We start from the raw sequence: 19,811 nt of genomic DNA, 5'->3' as shown, positions 1-19,811 counted from the left end.
AACTTATACAGGAAAAATGACCTTAAGGGCGCCTGGGTGGCTCAGTCGGTTAAGTGTCTGCCTTCAGCTCAGGTCATGATCCCAGGGTTCTGGGATAGAGTCCCATGTCAGGCTCCCTGCTCCACCAGGAGCCTGCTTCTCCTTCTGCCTCTCTCTCTCTCATGAATAAATAAATAAAATCTTTTAAAAAATGACCTTAAAAAAAAAAATATATATATATATACACACACACACACAAATACATTCACATGGCATGAGAAAAGGGTGGAGGGGAAACTGTTACAGATGAAGAAAGACTTAAAGGACATACCAGCCAAACACAGTGTGTTTAGAGCCTGATTTGAGCAAATCTATTATAAAAAGATGTTTCTGAGACAATATAGGAAATTTAAACTCTGACCATGTATTTAGATTTGTTGGATATTAAGTTGGTGTTGTGACTGTCATTTTTTACAGTCCTTATCTGTTAGAAATGTATGCTGGAGTATTTACAGTGAAATGATGTCTGGAACTTTCTTTAAAATAGCCCAAAAGAGAAGGTGAATCAGTGAATCACTATGTTGTACACCTGAAACTAATGTAACATTATATGTCAATAATACTCAAATTTAAAAAAAGAAGAAAAAACAGTCCAGATGATTTATGGAAGGAGGATGGGTTAAATAAAATTGACAAAATGTTTATAATTGCTGACACTGGGTGATGATATATGGAGGTCATTCTGCTGTCTCTCTACCCTTGCATATGTTTGAAATTTTTCAAAATAATTTTTTTAAAAAAGAAAATAAGATGAAAGTTAAATTCAAGAAATACAGGTATCTCTTTCGGGCTTTTTTGCTTTAAACAGGAACAGAAAGATGAAGTGATAGCAGGAAGAGAAGGAAGCTTGAATTTCAAGGTGGGGGGTGCCTGGGTGGCTCAGATGGTTAAGCATCTGCCTTTGGCTCAATCATGATCCCAGGGTCCTGGAATGGAGCCCCGCATGGGGCTCCCTGCTTGGCGGGGAGCCTGCTTCTCCCTCTACTGTTCCCCCTGCTTGTGCTCTCTTGCTCTCTCTGTCAAATAAATAAATAAAATCTTAAAAAAAAAAAAAAATCAAGGTGGAGGGACGCTTGGGTGGTTCAGTCGGTTAAGGTCTGCCTTTGGCTCAGGTCATGATCCCAGGGTCCTGGGATCAAGCCCCACGCTGGGCTTCCTGCTCAGTGGGGAGCCTGCTTCTCCCTCTGCCTGCCGGTCCCCCTGCTTGTTTGCTCTCTCTCTCTGACAAATTTCAATTTTAAGCAGAAATAACCATTCCAGGCCATTGAGTCTCAGCTTCAAATGATCATTTAGGGACTGAGGGGCCTTCTACCTTATTTCTCTTTCATGACCTAGGGCTTTTATTCTCATCTAAATCCTAGAAATTGGGTAGCAGGCACACCTTTTACCAGTTATCAGGAGGGGGAAAGAGAGTGTAAGGAGCAAGCATTGTCCTAGTTTTAAGGGCCTAGCCTGCAGGCACCACACATTACTTAGGGTCATATTCTATTATAAAAATTTTAGTCCTATGGCTACAGTTAAATGCAAGGAAGCCTGAGAAATGTGGTGTGTATGGTCAGCTCTCTGCTGAGCTACAATGCTCTGATTTTGGAAGAAAGGAGGATAGATTTTAGCAAATAATTAGAACTCCCTGCAAGGGAGTGATTCTAGTAACTGACCAAGGGATTTAATGCTAGGTAACGAGGCTATGAAAGGATCTGAGGAGGAGGAGGCATAACCCATAACTGAAAGGTGATAGAGTCAAGGGACTATAGGTCTTGGCAGAACAAGAGGGCTGCTGGAGTCGGGGCTCTGGCATGCATAGTGGTGGTACTAGAGGGATGCCTGACACTGAGAATATGAAGGAGTTACTGTTACAGATAATGCCAAGGTCTACAGATTTCATAGTGAGTGACTGATAAAGGGTGAAAGGCAAAATTACAGGAAGAAGAGGTCAAGGAACTAAGGCCAGGATATCTGAAAGCTGACCAAATGGATATTGAAATTACCTAGAATTATGTTAGGACCAATGGAGAAAGTGACCATGAATCAGCTGCTAAACTCTCTGAGAAATAAGAGCAAGTGACAATAAGGGACAGTAGGGGGTATATCTGATGACGTGCAATTCAAAGCAGGGGATTTGGGGGAGGAGGAGTTTGAAAATGGCAATGAGGAGCAAGGAGCACCCTCACTCTGTGGTCAGGTAGGATGCGGTAGAGATGGTAGAGATAAAGGCCACCACTAGAGAGGGCTACAGGGGAAGGAGTCATCTGGGGAGCTTTAGATTTCAGCTGGAGCAGGATAGTAAAGGGGACCTTTGCAGGAGAGGTTTAGAGTATGTAGGAAATTTGCTGCTCACAGACTGGGCATTACAGTGAGCACAGGGGATGCATTCTGAGAGTAGGGGAGGGTAGAAGAAGGGAGGAGAATGAGATTAAGAGCTATATGGGGATTGGAGTAAAGGAGGTGCAGGGTGACCTGGGAGTCTACCGGCTTCTTGCAGTGATGATGTAAACAGGGATAAAGGGATAATGTGATTAATCCTGATGGTTTCAGGGTAGATAATGCTAGCAAGGCTGTGCCTGTTGTTGGGTAGGGAGGACTGAGGCCTTTCTAGAAATTCTGAGACCACCTCTGTGCTCCTGCCACTGGGGGAAAAAGCTGGGGAAAGGAGTGGTGTGAATTCCTCCAAGACTAAGAAAAATAGCTGTTATGTTAAAGGACTTCTCTCTCTTGGGGAAGGGCAGGGCTCTCCTCAGGCTTCTGGATGAAAGCTTCTGATGTTTTCTGGTGGCTCCTCAGCTTCACTTTGGGACCACACAGCAACAGGGAAGCCTGCAGGAGAAGCAGCAACAAGATCAGTTCTTTCCCCACACTCCCCAGGCTCTGTTCATTAAGCTGTGGCAGGAGTCCTGGGTCAGGGGAACTTTCTGTCAGGATGAGTTCCTGCTGCCTAAGAAGTTTTATTCGCTTTCAATTTCTAACTCCAGAACAGACAGGGTCTCTGCTGGTGCAACCTCTCTAGTGCCTCAAAAATGTATGCCTCACCCCCTCCCCCACCCCACCCCTGCCCCAAGTTTGCCTTTTTCTAGCCCATGGCCATGTCTCCTGACCTCCATGGCTCTGTCTACAAGGTAACAGGTAGGCAAAGGAGGATGGGAGCCATTTGCTGCGATGACATTCTTTCAGGCAACAGACTGAATGTGAGTGGTTGAAGTGACAGACACAATGTACAGAAGGGCTCCTCTCAAAAATCCCTTCTCCACCCCTAATACCACTTAGTCTTTGGGTTTAAAATGTTCCTTATTTAGGGGCGCCTGGGTGGCTCAGTCGGTTAAGCGTCTGCCTTCGGCTCAGGTCATGATCCCAGGGTCCTGGGATCGAGTCCTACATCAGGCTCCCTGCTCCGCAGGAGACCTGCTTCTCCCTCTCCCACTCCCCTTGCTTGTGTTCCCTCTCTCGCTGTGTCTCTGTCAAATAAATAAATAAAATCTTTAAAAAAAAAAACAAATAAAATGTTCCTTATTTAAAAGACCAATTAAGTCTGTGATGTTTAGGCAGCAGTCATCCTTTAAAAAAAAAAAGTTTAAATTATCCTTGATATTCAATGTTTCAGAAAACCTCATAGGTAGAAAAACTTTAGCATTTTTCTCAAAGTCTGAGGAAATCAGAAGCATATATTTATCTCCTCTGGGTCTCTGAGTGAATCCATGGTAGGAGAATTTTATCTAATATCTAGGTCATTTTGTCTCTTTAAAAAAAATAATATATATAAATATATCGAATAGCTTGTCAAATCTGTCCTGTGGTATAACCAAGCCGTAATTTGTCATCCATTTTAAGGAATTATAATTCTTTTTTTTTTTCTAAAGATTTTATTTATTTATTTGACAGAGAGAGAGCGAGAGAGGGAATACAAGCAGGGGGAGTGGGAGAGGGAGAAGCAGGCATCCTGCTGAGCAGGGAGCCCGATGTGGGACTCGATCCTAGGACCCTGGGATCAGTGACCTGAGCTGAAGGCAGACGCTTAACGACTGAGCCATCCAGGCGCCCTAGGAATTATAATTCTTTTGAGGCCTTTCTTGGAATATCCCCCGATTCTTCCTGTTGCATTTCTAGTTTATGAATCAAGCCTTTCATTCATTTATTTATTCAGCAAGTATTTCTTTCCTTAGCAACCATTCTATCAAAGCTTTAACCACTTAGGAGGTTAGAAGGGCAATCCATTCCCAATCCTGTGCGAGTTTACAGTCTATTCGGAAGAGCAAGAGAAAAGGACAAGGAAAGAAAAGTAAGAGAGGGAGGACAAAGAAAGAAGGAATGCATTTAAAGAGGTCAAAGTATTTATGTTATCTTAAATTCAGAGAGAAATATGTGAAACCCATGAAAAGAAAACTATAAAACCTTACTGTGGGATGTGAAACAAGGCTTGCATAAATGGAGAGACTTGTTGAGGTCCTAGATGAGAAAACTCGGTATTGGAGCAATATCAAACATGCCCAAATTAATCTAAAATTCAGTGCACTTCAGTAAATATACTAACCCCAAATTTTAAAACTTGACAAGTTGATCACAAAAATCTTTGGGAACAGTTAATATGAGCCAAAATAATTTTAAGAGCGAGGGACTGGCCCTTGACAGATCAAAATATCCTCTAAATCACTAATAATTACAGAGTATGATAATTAACTAGAAAGAAAAAAACAAATAGAAGAGAATAAAAAGTCCATTAAAAAGAGTTGAGACTTAATGCTAACTTACAACAAAGGGTTTTCCACAAGCTGGACACCAGTCTAATTTATGATTTTTAAAATAAAACTTGGATGGAAAAAAACATAATGCTGTAACAAAACTCTTTGAATTCTCATCTCCTTATTCATGTAAATAAGGTTTCTCAGCATTTATAACTATAAAAACAAACAAAAAACATAAATTAATATTGAAACGGTCTCATTCTCATGGTGAGTAATCTTTATCCATAAGAGTGAATAAAATTGAATTAAGCTCCATCTGTCACTGAGAAATGCATTTATAACACAATTTAATTTTTTGTTTAAGAATTACAAATTTGTTGGGGCGCCTGGATGGCTCACTCGGTTGAGCATCTGACTGTGGCTCAGGTCATGGTTTCAGGGTCCTGGGATGGAGCCCTGAGTCAGGCTCAGCACTCAGTTGGGGTGGAGTCTGCTTCTCCCTCTGACCCTCCCCCCATTCGTGCTCTCTCTCTCTTAAATAAATCTTTAAAAAAAAGAATTACAAATTTGTTATATTGATAAATTTTGTACTACTAATAATTAAACTGATAGAGTATTTTACTATCTAGAGCTTTAATTAATCCAGGAAATAAATTAATATATTTTACAGAGTATAACAATCAAATAATCAAAGATTTTCAAATATAAATGTTGTTTAAATTTAAGATAAAATCACGTGGGGTGAGCCACCGAGTCTTGGTTTTGGCTCAGCTCCTGATCTCAGGGTCCTGGGACCAAGACCTACATGGGCTCTGAGTTCAGCAGGGAGTCTGCTCGAGATTCTCTCTCCTTCTGCCCCTACCCCCCTCACTCTCTCTCTCCCTAAAATAAATAAGTCTTTAAAAAAAAAGATAAAATAACATGGAAGAATTGAAGTAGAAGTATTAGTTCAAGGATATCAAAGAGTGATGCAAAAATTTCTGGCTATTAAAGAAGAGGTGCCACTTTGTTAGGACACTTAGATCTCATATGATATATGTTCTTTACACTGATGTAATATGGTTTAACTTTTTTTTTCCCAAAAAATGAAATGTAGTGATATTTAGCTCTCACGCCTTGACTGGAAAACAACTGAGAAAGGTAGCTCAAAGAATAAGCATTTAATCCGGGGTGGGAGGAACAGGAAGTGCAGGCTTGTTAAGTAAGCATTTGGTAGGCAGAGGGTTGCATGAAGGTGTCTTCCTACTATGTCTTGAAAAAGAAGCAGCTCAGGGGACGCAAGTAAATTCAGAAGGGGCTGAGAGAAGGACCGAGCCGAAAAGGAACGACAGAAAGGAAAATTTCAAACCGTTACTTAGGCCATCATTTCAGAAAATGTGTTCCCTGAAACATGAAGTTTCAAGATGTCAGCTGCTAGTTGTTAGGTGAAAACGATGAAAAACAATTTTTTTTTCATAATGCTATTTTTCTTTTAAGATGCAACTTTAAAAAAAATCTACATATGAGAAGGTTCCATATATATTGATGTAATTGTTTATGTGATTGTTCTACATTAATATGCCTCAGAGGAGTATAGCCGATCCAATGTCAGATTGATGAGTTCAGCTCACAGCTCAGCTGTTCACTGACTGTATACAGCTACGTAACTTTGTGGATCAACTTTCTTTTTAAACTTGGAGGGTTTTTTTTAAGATTTTATTTATTTATTTGTCAGAGAAAGAGAGAGGTTGAGAGAGAGAGAGAGAGAGAGAGAGAGAGTACAAGCAGGGGGAGCTGCAGGCAGAGAAAGAGGGAGAAGCAGACTCCCCGCTGAGCAAGGAGCCCGATGTAGGGCTCAATCCCAGGACCCTGGGATCATAACCTGAGCCAAAGGCAGACACCCAACTGACTGTGCCACCCAGGCTTCGCATGTATCAATTTTCTTGTCTGTAAAAAAGGAATAATAATAACACTTCCCTCATAGCGCTGTTGTCAGAGTTAAATGAGATACTACAAGGAAAATGCTTAGAACAAGGTCTGGGACACAGTAAATGCTATGGATGACCTTGCTATTATTTTTTAAAAATGGTGTGCCACACCTAAGAATATCAGAGATGACTTGATATATGAAGAAGGGACATTTGATATGCAAATTGGTGCATAATCAGCTCAAATAACTAATAATGGTCATGCTGTATGTTATTGGTCATACAACAAATATTAACTTGTTAGCTACTGGTTTGTGATGGTTTTTGTGATTTACCTTTTAAATACTTTATACCTTTTATAGTCACTAAAATGAGAAGATTTCTCTACCTTATTGTACAAAGTTTAAAGAAAAACATAAAATTTAATTCCTTCTAGCAATTAATCTGAAGTCACATTTTGCTGTCTGGTTTAATCCAAATCACATCTCATGAATTTTTGTAATGTTTTATAGAGAAAAATCCGTTTTTAAAAGGCTAAAAGCCTAAGTTCGAGGAAGGCTGGCTTTCACCATAAAATTACTAAACTTGTTAAAAATACAAGATTGTCAAAATACCTGCATTAAATTTTCTAGTTGGATGCTGGTGCCATTTATATGGCACTATTATAGCACTAAAGATAACACTGAATGACCATATATGGACATTTTTTTCTTCGGCTGAATAAATTTAACTATAGATTTGGTCAACACCACTGGTAGGTACTGATGGATTTGTATTAACTTTTTCAAGCTACTAGATTTATATTCAATTCACTGCAGTAGTAATGCACTGGTATTTACTTTGGTAATACACTAAGCAATTGTCTAAGAATTTTGCCAATGCTTTCAATACATATGCTTATGTAATGAGTTTTATAAAGTGTTTGATCCACTATAACAATAATTAGCTATGCTTTGACCTTAAATAATTAATGGAATCTCAATTATTCTGGGAAGGAAAGGAGAAGGCAGACATAGAAGAGCAATTTTTAAACTCTTTTGGGTTTGAGGAATCAAAGAGAATCTAAAAATTATGGACTCCTTCCAAAAAACTGCACATTCTTATGAAACTTTATATATAATTTCAGGGGATCTGGGTAAGATTTCTCAAAGGATCACGACTGAACAATCTGCATCCAAATTTCATGAGGTTCTAGTTAAAAGTTCAGATTCCTGAGTCCCACTGCAGACTTACTGGATTGGAATCATAGGATCAAGCCCAGAAATAAGACTTTTAACAATGTTCACAGGTGAGACTATTTAAAAATAAACTATTTTTTAAAGATTTATTTATTTGAGAAAGAGAGAGAGGAGGGGCAGAGGGAGAGGAAGAGAGAAACTTTAGTAGACTCTTCGCTTAGCTCCGAGCCTGATGCAGGACTTGATCTCAAGACCCTGAGATCATGACCTGAGCGGAAACCAAGAGTCGGACGCTTAACCAACTGTGCCACTCAGAGGCCCCTAAACTATTTTTTTAAAGACTTTATTTTTAAGTAATCACACCCAAAGTGGGGCTCAAACTCACAACCTCAAGATCAAGAGTCACATGCTCTACCAACTGACCCAGCTAGGCAACCCCCAAATAAACTACTTTTTGTCAAAGGAAAACACACACACACACACACACACAAATGAACATTCGTGTGTATCATTTTAAAAGTCAAATAGTACTGCAAGGCTTATGATAAAAGCCAGTAGTCTCCTACCCCACCCTTCCCCAGGCCCACTCCCAGCATGACATGTTAACAGACTCAACTTTTCTAGCTAATTTCACAGATAATTTTCCTCCATATCTTTATATACTTATGTCACTGTTCCTTGATTTGCCTGTTGACTTCCTGCCATTGTGAATAAATACTAGAATATTGCTTCCCAACTCCATTTTTCTTCTTCTCACCCCAATATAATGATATACAATTTTTTTGTGTGAAATCAATGGTCAGCATTACATCATTAAAACTATATAAATATTGTCCACTGAGCCAAGTAATGCATTGCAATCACACCTCTTTTCCTGTATGAGCTTTCCATTTTTCTGAAGTTAATAATTGCCTCATTTTATCATTTGTTTGGTTTTCCATCTACCTATTGTTAATTTTTCCCCAATGTTCTGGCATCTCTGCCATATACTTATTAATAACATGTTCTTTTTGCCCAAAAACTTCTATTCCATTTTTCTGAGCTGCTCTGGAAGCCTCCTTCCCTCCGCCTCCTCTTTGGCCTGGCTGTTTTCGAGAAGCCCTGGGACATTCCTTCCTGCCACCTTACAACTTTTCCTGCTGCTTTTCTTTCTAGGATCTTCTCCTCTATCTTCCATTTTCATATTTTAATCCCCTATTCTGCTAAAGTACATATTCCAGCTTCCCAAGGAAGAATGGAGGTATAATGTTTGAGACCTTATATATATGAAAATTGTGTGTATTCTACGTTGAGTTACAGTTTAGTTTCATAAAGGATTCTAGGCTAAAAATAGTTTTTCCTCTGAATTTTTAAGGTAGTGCTTTATTGTCTTCTACCATCAAGAGTGGTTAGCAGCAATTCCAATGCTATTTTGAGTCATTCCATTTTTTGAGATCAGCTTTTTTTCCCTGAAAGGTTTTAGAATTCTTTTCCTTATCCAAGGTGTTCTGAAATGTAACGATGATATGCCTCGAAGTGGGTCTTCAAAAAAATTCGTTGTTCTGGGTGAGTCCTATCTGGGAAATTTTCTTCTATTATTTCTCTGATGATTTGTTCCCCTGTTTTCTCTGATGCTTTTTCTAAGATTTTATTTATTTGATGGGGTGGGGTGGAGAGAGGCAGAGAAAACACAAGCGGGGGGGTGGGAGAGGGAGAAGCAGGTTCCCCACTGAGCGGGGAGCCCAATGTGGGGCTCCATCCCAGGACCCTGGGATCATGACCTGAGCCAAAGGCAGATGGTTTACTGACTGAGCCACCCAGGTGCCCCTGATTTCTCTTTTTGAAACTCATATTAGTAAGTCACTGATGGATTCTATAATGTTCTCATCTTTCCTCTTCTGTTTTCCATCTTTCCCCACTTTATCCTCCAGTGTTTGTATTGAATATGTTATTTACACCACCACAGATTTTATTTTTATGAGCTCTTTCTTTATGTGTTTTCCTTTTTTGGTCACTTTTTGTTTTGTAAATATATATTTTTTTGTCTCTTTGATGATAATAATTAGTTTTTTTAAGTCCTTTTCTCCTTGCATTGTTTCTATTCCCTCCAGATCCCTTCCACTTTCGTGTGACTTTTCTTACCATGTTGGAGGTATTCATCGAATTTCTAGTGATTCTTAGGTTGCCATTCATATTTCAGGATGAGACTCTAAACACTTTATTAGAATTCCCTGTGTAGAGTATTGATTTGGGAAACTCAAAAGTCGATGCTCTAGTAATGAACTGGCTTTTTACTGGGCTCATCCAATTGTAAATGTCCAATTTTTTTTCCCTGTTCTCTGTCATCATTCTACTTCTCTGAGAACTGGGCATTCACTTAATGCCCCTTTTCTGATCCACTGACCAAAAGTTGTCTGGCTAGGCAGGGTGAGTATAGAAAGGAACCTGGGGGTCTAACTCTTTCATATGGAGACTTTAACCTATCCCTCCTATTTTCAGCCTGCACCTGACCTCCCCTTCATGGACCTGGCAGGTCCCAAACGCCGAGGCTTTACAGATCCTCTGAGGGGAACTGGCCCTCATCTTCATTCTTAGGTTTTGAATTCTTCCTCTCTGCTCAATTAATTACTACTCCTTCATCCACTTTCCATCTACCAAACACTTATCCTTGGCCAAACACTTATTAAAATCTGTAATCATTGTCTTGCCCTCCTCTTATCTTTGTTCTTTGTAAGCTAATGCCTTTTTTTATTCCTTTGCTGTCATTTTAGAGAGATTTGAAGAAGTGGGGGAGGGGCTAGAGGCCAAATACTTGTAGACAAATCATTGTTTTAAGGGAGAATTCTAAAGTATATCTTGGGCAACACACACTTGAGGGCCACTGGCTAGAACACAGTTGGAATACTGGATGACTGCTGACTAAATACAAGAACTGATGGATTTATACAGAATTAATGATTTAAGAAAAACAAACAATCATGTTTGTTGAATTATTGACCTGGGGGGATCATCAGATCCTGAAATAAAAATTCCTGTCAAACAAACAAATGAATAAGAAAGAAAAAAAAAAAAGATAGGAAGAAAGAAAAGTCACAAACATGTTAACTGTAGCTATTTTTTAAAAAGATATCCTACATTTATTTTATTTTTTTTAAGTAATCTCTACTCAGAACGTGGGGCTCGAACTCATGACTCTGAGACCGAGCATCTCACGCTCCACGGACTAAGCCAGCCAGGCACCCCTAACTGTAGTATTTCTATCTATGGATACATTATTATATTCATCTTTGTACTTTTCTATATTTTCTAAATTTCATGCACCGTGGATCATTACTTCTGAGTGTGAATGGGTATATGGGAGAAACTTTCTGTACCTTTCCCAATACCTCAACTGTGGAGGTGAAATGAAGTCCACAGATTAATTGAACAAGCTTTTACTGAGTGCCTAGACCAAAGTACCATACCTCAGAGGCAGTAATAAACAGGTAAATATTTTCTGAATCATGATCTGAAAAAGAAACTGTTTTTGAAAAGTTTAGAAGAAGGAAGGATCTTGTGGGCAATTTTTTAAACTGAAAAGCAATAGTATCTTATCGACATTTTTACATTTAATTTGTTTAAAAACAAAACAAAACAAAAAACACGTATCTGGTGCCTCATCTCACAGATTCTATGCATAGAGATGGAGATCAAGAATCCATAGGCTAGGGATGCCTGAGTGGCTCAGCTGGTTAAGCATCTGCTTGCAGCTCAGGTCATGATCCCAAGGTCCTGGGACAGAACTCCGCATCTGGCTCCCTGCTCAGCGGGGAGCCTGCTTCTCTCTCTGCCTGCCTCACTCACTCTCTCTCTCTCCCCGACAAATAAATAAATAAAATCTTCAAAAAAAAAAAAGAATTTGTAGGCTAGACTAAGAATTCATAGTGATGGTGTGGTGGGTTCTTGAAAAACACTCAGGGAAAATACAGCTGCCTGCATTTTATGATGTATAAATGAATGCATATGTGGTCGATTCTCTTGGTTTTCTACCCAACAGTCACTTTCCCCACTCTGCACTTCTCTTTGTTAGAGCCTTGATTTTGTTCCAGTGACTTCACCCTTCCCACGTGTGATTTAGGAAACCTCTCCATTAGTCAAAGCTAATCATGGTAACGCCATTATTTCCCTTGCCAATGGTTAAAACCTGTAGAGCTTCTGAGACAGTAAGACACATGGGAATCGACCACCCCCGTCATCTATTGGATGCTGTTGCATCTGCACATAATCCCAGGAGCTTTGGTGACCATATTGCTAGCAGCCTGAAGAAGAATCAACACACAGAGGAAAGTAGAGCCAAAAGAAACCTAGAGAAGCAGAACCAGAACTCTGATGCAGCATGCTTGGACTATGACCTACCTTTGGATCTTTTGTTTTCTGAGAAAAAAACATCCCTTTATTGTTTATTCCAATTTGGGCTGGAGCTTCTGGTACTTGCAGCAAAAGGCATCCTCACTGATACAGTATGCTTTGTCTCAGGAAGGGGCTTTGGTGCAAGGGGCTGATGAGAGAAAAAGCAGTTGGTACTATTAAATGTTAGGCAAATTTGACAGATAAAATTTACACCTGGGGCAGGATTCTCTGCTGAACCAATTTGGTGATGCTCAGGCAAAAGGGCTTCAAGGTTAAACCAGGAAATTAGGAACGAAAGTGTGAGCCCCATAAATGATCAGTTTCCTAATGGGGACTTAGAATTGGCTGGCAGTGATCTCTTTTTCCAATCAAAGCAAATAAGTGGAAAAAGTTCAGGAAGTTTTCCTCATCTAGTGATTATTACAGAGAATTCTTTTGTGAGGGTCTAGAGCTTACATGCAGTAGGGACTTCATTCACTCATTGGTTCATTCATTCATTCAGTCAACAAATGTACTTTTGAGAAGATACAATGTGCCAGGCATATTAGTCAACAAGATAGACATAGTCCCCTGAACTAAAGAAATATATTTGTCTAGTGGGAAACAAAGGTGTTATATATTTATTTATTGGTTAATTATAAATTTTGATAAATACTTTATTTACTTATTTTTAAGATTTTATTCATTCATTTGAGAGCGAGCGAGAGAGAGAGAGACAGCACAAGCAGGGGGGAGCGGCAGGCACAGGGAGCGGCAGGCAGAGGGAGAGAGAGAAGCAGACTCCCCGCTGAGCAGACAGCCCGATGTGGGGCTCCATCCCAGGACCCCAGGATCTTGACCTGAGTCGAAGGCAGAGGCTTAACTGACTGAGCCACCCAGGTACCCCTGATAAGTGCTTTAAAGGAACAGAAAAGGGTGCTATGACAAACACTGGAGGGAAAAAGGGTCCTTAATTAAGAATGGAGACTGAGAGTCAGATAGTCAATGGGAGTAAGTGACAATAAATTGAGAACTGAAAGATAAATAATTATTCACAGGGAGTTGTGAGCTGGGGGTGGGGCATTACTGGCAGAGGCCTGGGAGAAGAAATGAAAATACACCAGTGCAGCTGGAGGATAGTGAGGCAGGGGGGATGTAAGATAAGTTTGGAGAGGGAGGGAAGGACCTAACTATATGGAAGGTTATGTGAAGAATTTTGGCTTTTACTAAGTGCAATGGGAAGCCACTAAAAAGTTCTAATCAAGGGCGCCTGGGCGGCTCAGTCGTTAAGCGTCTGCCTTCGGCTCAGGTCATGATCCCAGGGTCCTGGGATCAAGCCCCGCATCGGGCTCCCTGCTCCGCGGGAAGCCTGCTTCTCTCTCTCTCCCCCTCCCCCTGCTTGTGTTCCCTCTCTCGCTGTGTCTCTCTCTGTCAAATAAATAAATAAAATCTTTAAAAAAAATAAAAAATAAAAATAAATAAAATAAAAAGTTCTAATCAAAAAAGTGACAAGAAACAATTTATATTTTTAAATTATCCCTATGGCAGCTGCATGCAGAATAGATTTGAGATAGGGCAAGAAAGTAACCAATTACAACTATTGCAGGCAGGAGGTAATGCTGACTTGGACTAGGGGGGTGGCAATGGACAGGGAGAAAAATGGATGTGAGAAATATTTTGGATGAGGAGAGAAAGCAAAAGGTTAAGGATGCTTCCTAGGTTTCTGTTGTAAACAAATGTGTAAAGGCAGGCGTTATAAATGTGTAAAGAGGAAAAAGGCAAGAGAAGCAGGCTTTGGAACAAGAAACGATTGAGAGTTCAATGTGAGATAACTGTCAGTTATCCAATTGGACACATCAAGTAGATAGCCAGTTATAAAGATCTAGAATGGAGGGTAGGATCGGAGGTAAAAGGTCAGGTATCATCAATATATAGATGGCATTTAAAGTCACAGGAATGGATGAGTTTATCTAGGGAGAGGGAGAGTACGAATGAGAGGAGGAGAAGAAAAGCCCTGAGGAATTCCATATTTTAAAGGATGGGGAGAGGAGGACCCTCCAGAAGAGGCTGAGGGAGTAGCTGGTCAGGTTGTTTAAAACTAGAAGAGGTCTATAGTACTAAAAATGAGGGTTTCAAAAAGGAGGAAGTGGTCAATTGTATTGACTGCAAAGAAGACAGGAAAATGTCCCTTGATTTTGGCACCATAGAGGTCACTGATTGCTCGATGAGATTATCAAGTGCATTGAGTTCTGCTGCAAATATCAGAGAATCAGTTTACTGTGGATTAACCCTTGCACCATCAGAGTCCATTGGATCCAATTTTAGAGTTTGAGTATCTTTTGAGAGGTTCTAACTATTTATAAGGATGGATATTTCATGAGTTTTCTTAAACTGTTTTTTCCAAAAAACAAAAAGTAAATGTACTTAAAAAATGTAATAACTCATTCTGTTTTGCAATTACCATATGGGTACATTGAAGTCTTTCATAATTTATGGGATCTTAGTGATCTTAATTTTCTTTAGCTTTAACCATTTTGCTATATTATCATTCTAGGAATTATTTCAACATTACTCAACAACTATTCCCAACTACGTTAGAGAAGACAAAATAATAAGAAAACAATTTGGAATTGCCTAGAAGGTTGATTCAATAGTAAAATAAATCATCACCATTACATCATTCTTCTATTATCTTATTGTATTGTCCAAAGCACTACATCATCTTTTAAGAAGGTATAAAAAAAATCCAGAGACATTATCGTCATAGTTTTTTATTATACCTTTTATTAATCACTGATGAAAATTCAGAAATTTCATGTTTTGTTCCACTATGGTAAAGAAAACAAAACTGACAGAAGAAAACACTTCAAAAATATTAGAAAAATCAGAAAATAAAATGCAAAAGGACACTAGACATTAATGATGATGGTGAAATTTATCACACAAGTGGAATACCAGACGATGAGTCTTTATTTACTTACTTTTTAAAGATTTTATTTGTTGTTTTTTTAAGTAATCTCTAACCCAACATGGGGCTTAAACTCAAAACCCCGAGATCAAGAGTCGCATGCTCTACCAACTGAGCCAGCCAGGCAGCCCCAGATGATGAGTCTTTAGATGATGATATCCTAAATTTTCTCAAACTCAAGAATTGCTAATTCAACAATATATATTTAAAGATAAAAAGGAAATATGGTATTCCTATCCATTCAACAGGAATGACTTCATTATTTAATATTTTGCAACAAGAACCCAAGCCATCCAAAAAAGATGTGAGGTATTTTGTCATCTTTTTTGATGTTTTGTGTCATATATGGTTGATATAGTTTACAAGTCAACAAATGCTAAAGGCAATGTCAATGCAAAGGTGACTGGAAGGAAATCATGATGTAGAGAGGAAAAATTCATTGAATGGCTAATTCTTTTTCCTCCAGTTTTATTGAGATATAACTGACATACATTGTGTAAGTTCAAGAAGTCTAATGTGTTTAAGTTACTAGTTCTAATCGTTGTTTATAAATCTAAATATGAAAATGTTTTACAACTAAGAAGATGGCTATCTTCTTTTCAACAAGATTCCAAGCCACCTACATTTTCAAAAGTATTTTTGTTGATTCAAGTACAAGAAGCAGCAAAAGTAAGAATACACTAGCACATTAGAGATGTATTTTTAATTTGGAGTCAATATTTATGAGATGATTTTGTTCCCTGTTCATATACATTGACTGATCAACAGTTGTATTTAAAGGATATGCCTTGGAGTACCTGGCCTCAGTCGGCAGAGCATACAACTCTTGATCTCAGGGTTGAGCCCCATGATGGGCATAGGGATTATTCAAAAAAAAAAAGGGGGGGGGCATGGCCCATTTAGGGTAATATTTCTCTAACTGCAGGAAAATATAGGATAAAAATTTGAATTTGCTATGTTTAAATCCTTTTTTTAGAAGATTTTATTTATTTATTTATTTATTTATTTATTTATTTGACAGAGGAGAGTGAGAGAGCACAAGCAGGGGGAGTGGCAGGGAGAGGGAGAGGCAGGCTCCCGGCTGAGCAAGGAGCTGAATGTGAGGCTTGATCCCAGGACCCTGGGATCATGACCTGAGCTGAAGGCAGTTTACCGACTGAGCCACCCAGGTGCCCCACTATGTTTAAATTCTCATTAAAATTTATTTTAAAATTGTTTTACTATCCTTTATTCTTGCTTCTTATAAATGATTTGCAAAATGACTTAAAAAATATGAAAAAATAGGGTGTCTGGGTGGCTCAATTGGTTAAGCATCTGCCTTCAGCTCAGGTCATGATCCCAGGGACCTAGGATCGAGTCCCACGTCAGGTTCCCTACTCCACAAGGAGTCTCCTTCTCCCTCTGCCCCTCCCCCCACTGGTTCTCTCTCTCTCTCTCTCTCTCTCTCTCAAATAAATAAAATCCAAAAAATTTTTTTAAAAAATATGAAAAAATAAAGCAGGTCCATTGGTGATGATTGGTGTACTGAGGGTTAAACAAGCAGGGGTTTATTTGTTTCACATAACAAGCAACAGAGAACACAAAACTGGACCCTCTTATAGACTGCTTTTGGCTTCAGATAATAGAAATATTATCTCATCAAATGGGGAAGGTCAGCTTAGGGTAGACGTATTGTGGCTCAACAGTATTATCAAGACACAGCTTGCTTCCACCTCTCTGCTCTGCCATCTCCAGAACTAACTGGTTTCATGCCCAGGCTGCTAGTAAGATAGCTGTAGCATTACATGTAGACAAACAACATCCAAAGGAAGAAATGACAACAACCCACATCTCTCCTTATAGTTCTCTATTAACAGTGAGAAATCACTCCTCTGGCTCCTTTCCTTCTTGCCTCCTTGGCTAGAATGGCCTCACCAGCTCATTTCCGAACCAATACCTTGCTAAAGCAATGGAATTACCCTCAGATCATTCAACCAGTTTGGGGATAATGTCAGTTTACCCAAGGCACGCTGGCCTAGGGGAGGAATGGGCACCTGAACAAAACTGGAGTTCTGTTAGGAAGCAGGGGTAGTAGATATTAGGTAGGCTACAGAGTACAAGGCAGTCTAATCATACAAGTGAAACTCCTAAAGCAACTTCCAGAACATACATTCATTAACTGGAGAGAACTGTCACCAGGACTCAGAACAGAATAGGATAAGTAAGTTAGCCCTTTACAATTCCTCCTTTCCCATTTTAAGTGTTATTCTGTCATCTCCCAAGAATTCTGGCTATTGTTTTACTCCCTTCTCCTCTTACCAGCTGCATACAGGAGCAGCCAGCCGATAGATTTTCTAAGATGGAGTGAGTGAGATGAGGTGAATGAGATGTATGGAATCGGGAGCCAAGCCACACGACCGTGCTGGAGCCTGGGATGGGAGTATGACAACCTTCAGGAATGAGGTAGTGACCAATGGATGACAGGCAAAAGACAGGGTTTCTGAAGAGGCCTTGAACAGACAAGAAGAGAAATAATGAAACTGGGATAGGAAAGCTGTCTAGAGCTATCTCCCCACATTTTGCTGGTCAGGATTTTTACATGCTTTTAAAGTTAAGAGCGAGAGGTGTGGCCAGAACCAGAATGAGGAAGAATGTGGTGTTGAGAGGAAGCAAAGGGAGAAAAGGGAGAGAAGGAAACCATTTTAGTTCCTTTTTTTCTCGCCTAACTGAAATCTATCCTTAATAGTTTGAGATGCACACACTCCCTTTAGAGTTGCCCAGTGAAGATCAAAATTGAGGGTAAGGTCTGGAGAGGCGGTTTTTGAATTGCCTCTTTTGGGTGATTCTGCACACTTGGACTGGGGCTGGAACTAAAATAGTCCTTGGAGGTGGAGGGACACAAGGGACACCATACCTAATTCCTCTTCGGTGTGCACTTAGAAAAAGCTGTAGGCATAAGAGAATGCACTTGAGTTTGGAGAATAAAGGACAATTTCTGAGCAAGGATTGGGGAAGGGAGGGTGGTAAAGTGCCAGCCGTAACATGACCTGGGACCATGTCTTAATAAAGTCACAAGAGATGAGGTCAATACCTGTTACATAGGATACTGATCAATACCGGCAGTTCCATGAGGTAGATGCTCCCAGTAAACAGAGAGAGATACCAAAGTTGCACATCAGGGTTCTGTGTACACTGCATTGTGCAAAACAAGGATTGCTTACTGGCATGAACACTTAATCCACCATTTTAACAGCAGAAATCTGAAAGGAAAAAATGACTGAGTTTCAATTTCTACCACCTTTCCCTTACCTTTGTGAAATTTCAGCACATCATCATTCACAGCTAGTTTCCTACCGAAGCCAGAAAGAAGCATTTTTTGATTACTTATGTTCATGGAAATACATTTGCCTTTTTGAGTTACCAAAAGTCCTCCTTTGAACAAGTCTAAGAGAATCCAGGTGAGTCACTGTTCACTGCTCATGAAGGGGAAACTAGGAGAGGCAGGGTTGGAATCTTCCTTTTCTCTCTATTACTCCTCATCAGAAAAACTGAAGAGCTAACGCTGTAAGGCAGATTAAGAAGCTCCTTTGAGTCTGGCACGTTCCTTCACCCCCACAGGCTGTTGGGAGAGTTCTACACCAGAGGCTAAAGTTCTCATGGAGGCTGGGTGGGCCTGGGTAGGAAAGCCGACTCAAATACCTTAACTCCTCCCTTCCCCAAATCAAATAATATCTATCTGCTGTTGACATCAGATTATTATGTGCCTTGATTGTTAAATATGCATTAGGAAAGCATTCTCTTGCTATGAAATAGCTTCTCTTGATTTTCTAAATCTATGTAGTGCATTCCATGTGTTTTTTAATTTCACAAGCAACTTTTTATATAACTATGGTATAGTGACCCAAGATGCTAAAGAGCAAATAATTCGACGAGACAGCTTAAATTAAAAACAAAAAACGGAGAGATCTAATCTGGAGATGTTAGAAACAAGCCAATACCTTGGGTGTCGTGAGATTCGAACCAGTCCTGTGAAACGGCGACCTCCTGTATTAAACCCTTTCCCCACCACGGGCTTTGCATGCACGAGCACTTGCACCTGCACAAAGCGAGGACCCAAGTTCAGGGGCTTTGTCTCAAAAGAACAAAGATCGGCCCAGCTGCGCCCTCGCTTTCGAAAGGACGCAGCCACCTCCTGCACAACTCGCCGCTCGCCGAGCCGCGCCCCTCCGGCAGCCCACCCCGCCGCGCGGCGCCCGCCCCCGCCTCTCGGGCCCCTTTCAGCGCCGCGCCCGCCCCGCCTCCGCTCTCCGCGCGCCGGCAGCGCAGGGCCGCCCGATCCAGGCCTCGCCTCCCGCCGGGGTTACGTGCGCCCGGGGCGGGCGGCCGCCGGGCCAATGACCGCCGCTCGGGCGGCCGCGCTCCTCCCGCGCCGCCGCCGCCGCCGCCGCCGCCGCCGCCGCGGGGCTGCGGGCTCCTCCCGCAGGAGGTACTGTCAGCGCGCGAGGCGGCGGCGGCGGGCCGGCTCAGTCATATGACCGGCCTCCGGCGGCCCCGACGCCGAGCAGAGTTACTCAGCCGCAGCGGCCCCTCGCTCCCTCGAGGCTGGGCGGCCGCGCCGCCGCCGCCGCCGCCGCCATGGCCCCGCCGCCCCCGCCGCCGCCGCCCCCGGCTGCGCGCTGAGCTCAAAAGAACAAAGATCGGCCCAGCTGCGCCCTCGCTT

General features: G+C 40.9%; 1 long non-coding RNA gene across 1 annotated transcript; it reads right to left on the bottom strand.

Moving 5' to 3' along the window:
* Nucleotides 1-1,218: 1,218 nt before the first annotated feature.
* Nucleotides 1,219-19,306, bottom strand: LOC118022201. The gene is made up of 4 exons (XR_004682409.1): nt 19,090-19,306; nt 18,183-18,351; nt 12,172-12,313; nt 1,219-2,853 (listed from the first exon to the last, which is right to left on the bottom strand). It is a non-coding gene; the product is annotated as an uncharacterized LOC118022201 (long non-coding RNA).
* Nucleotides 19,307-19,811: the final 505 nt, after the last annotated feature.

The sequence above is a fragment of the Mirounga leonina genome, unplaced genomic scaffold, assembly GCF_011800145.1.
Source record: "Mirounga leonina isolate KUSES-001 unplaced genomic scaffold, KU_Mleo_1.0 Mir_176, whole genome shotgun sequence".
NCBI lineage: Eukaryota > Metazoa > Chordata > Mammalia > Carnivora > Phocidae > Mirounga > Mirounga leonina.
Note: the sequence above shows the minus strand (reverse complement) of the source record. Positions and strands in the feature narration are given on the sequence as shown.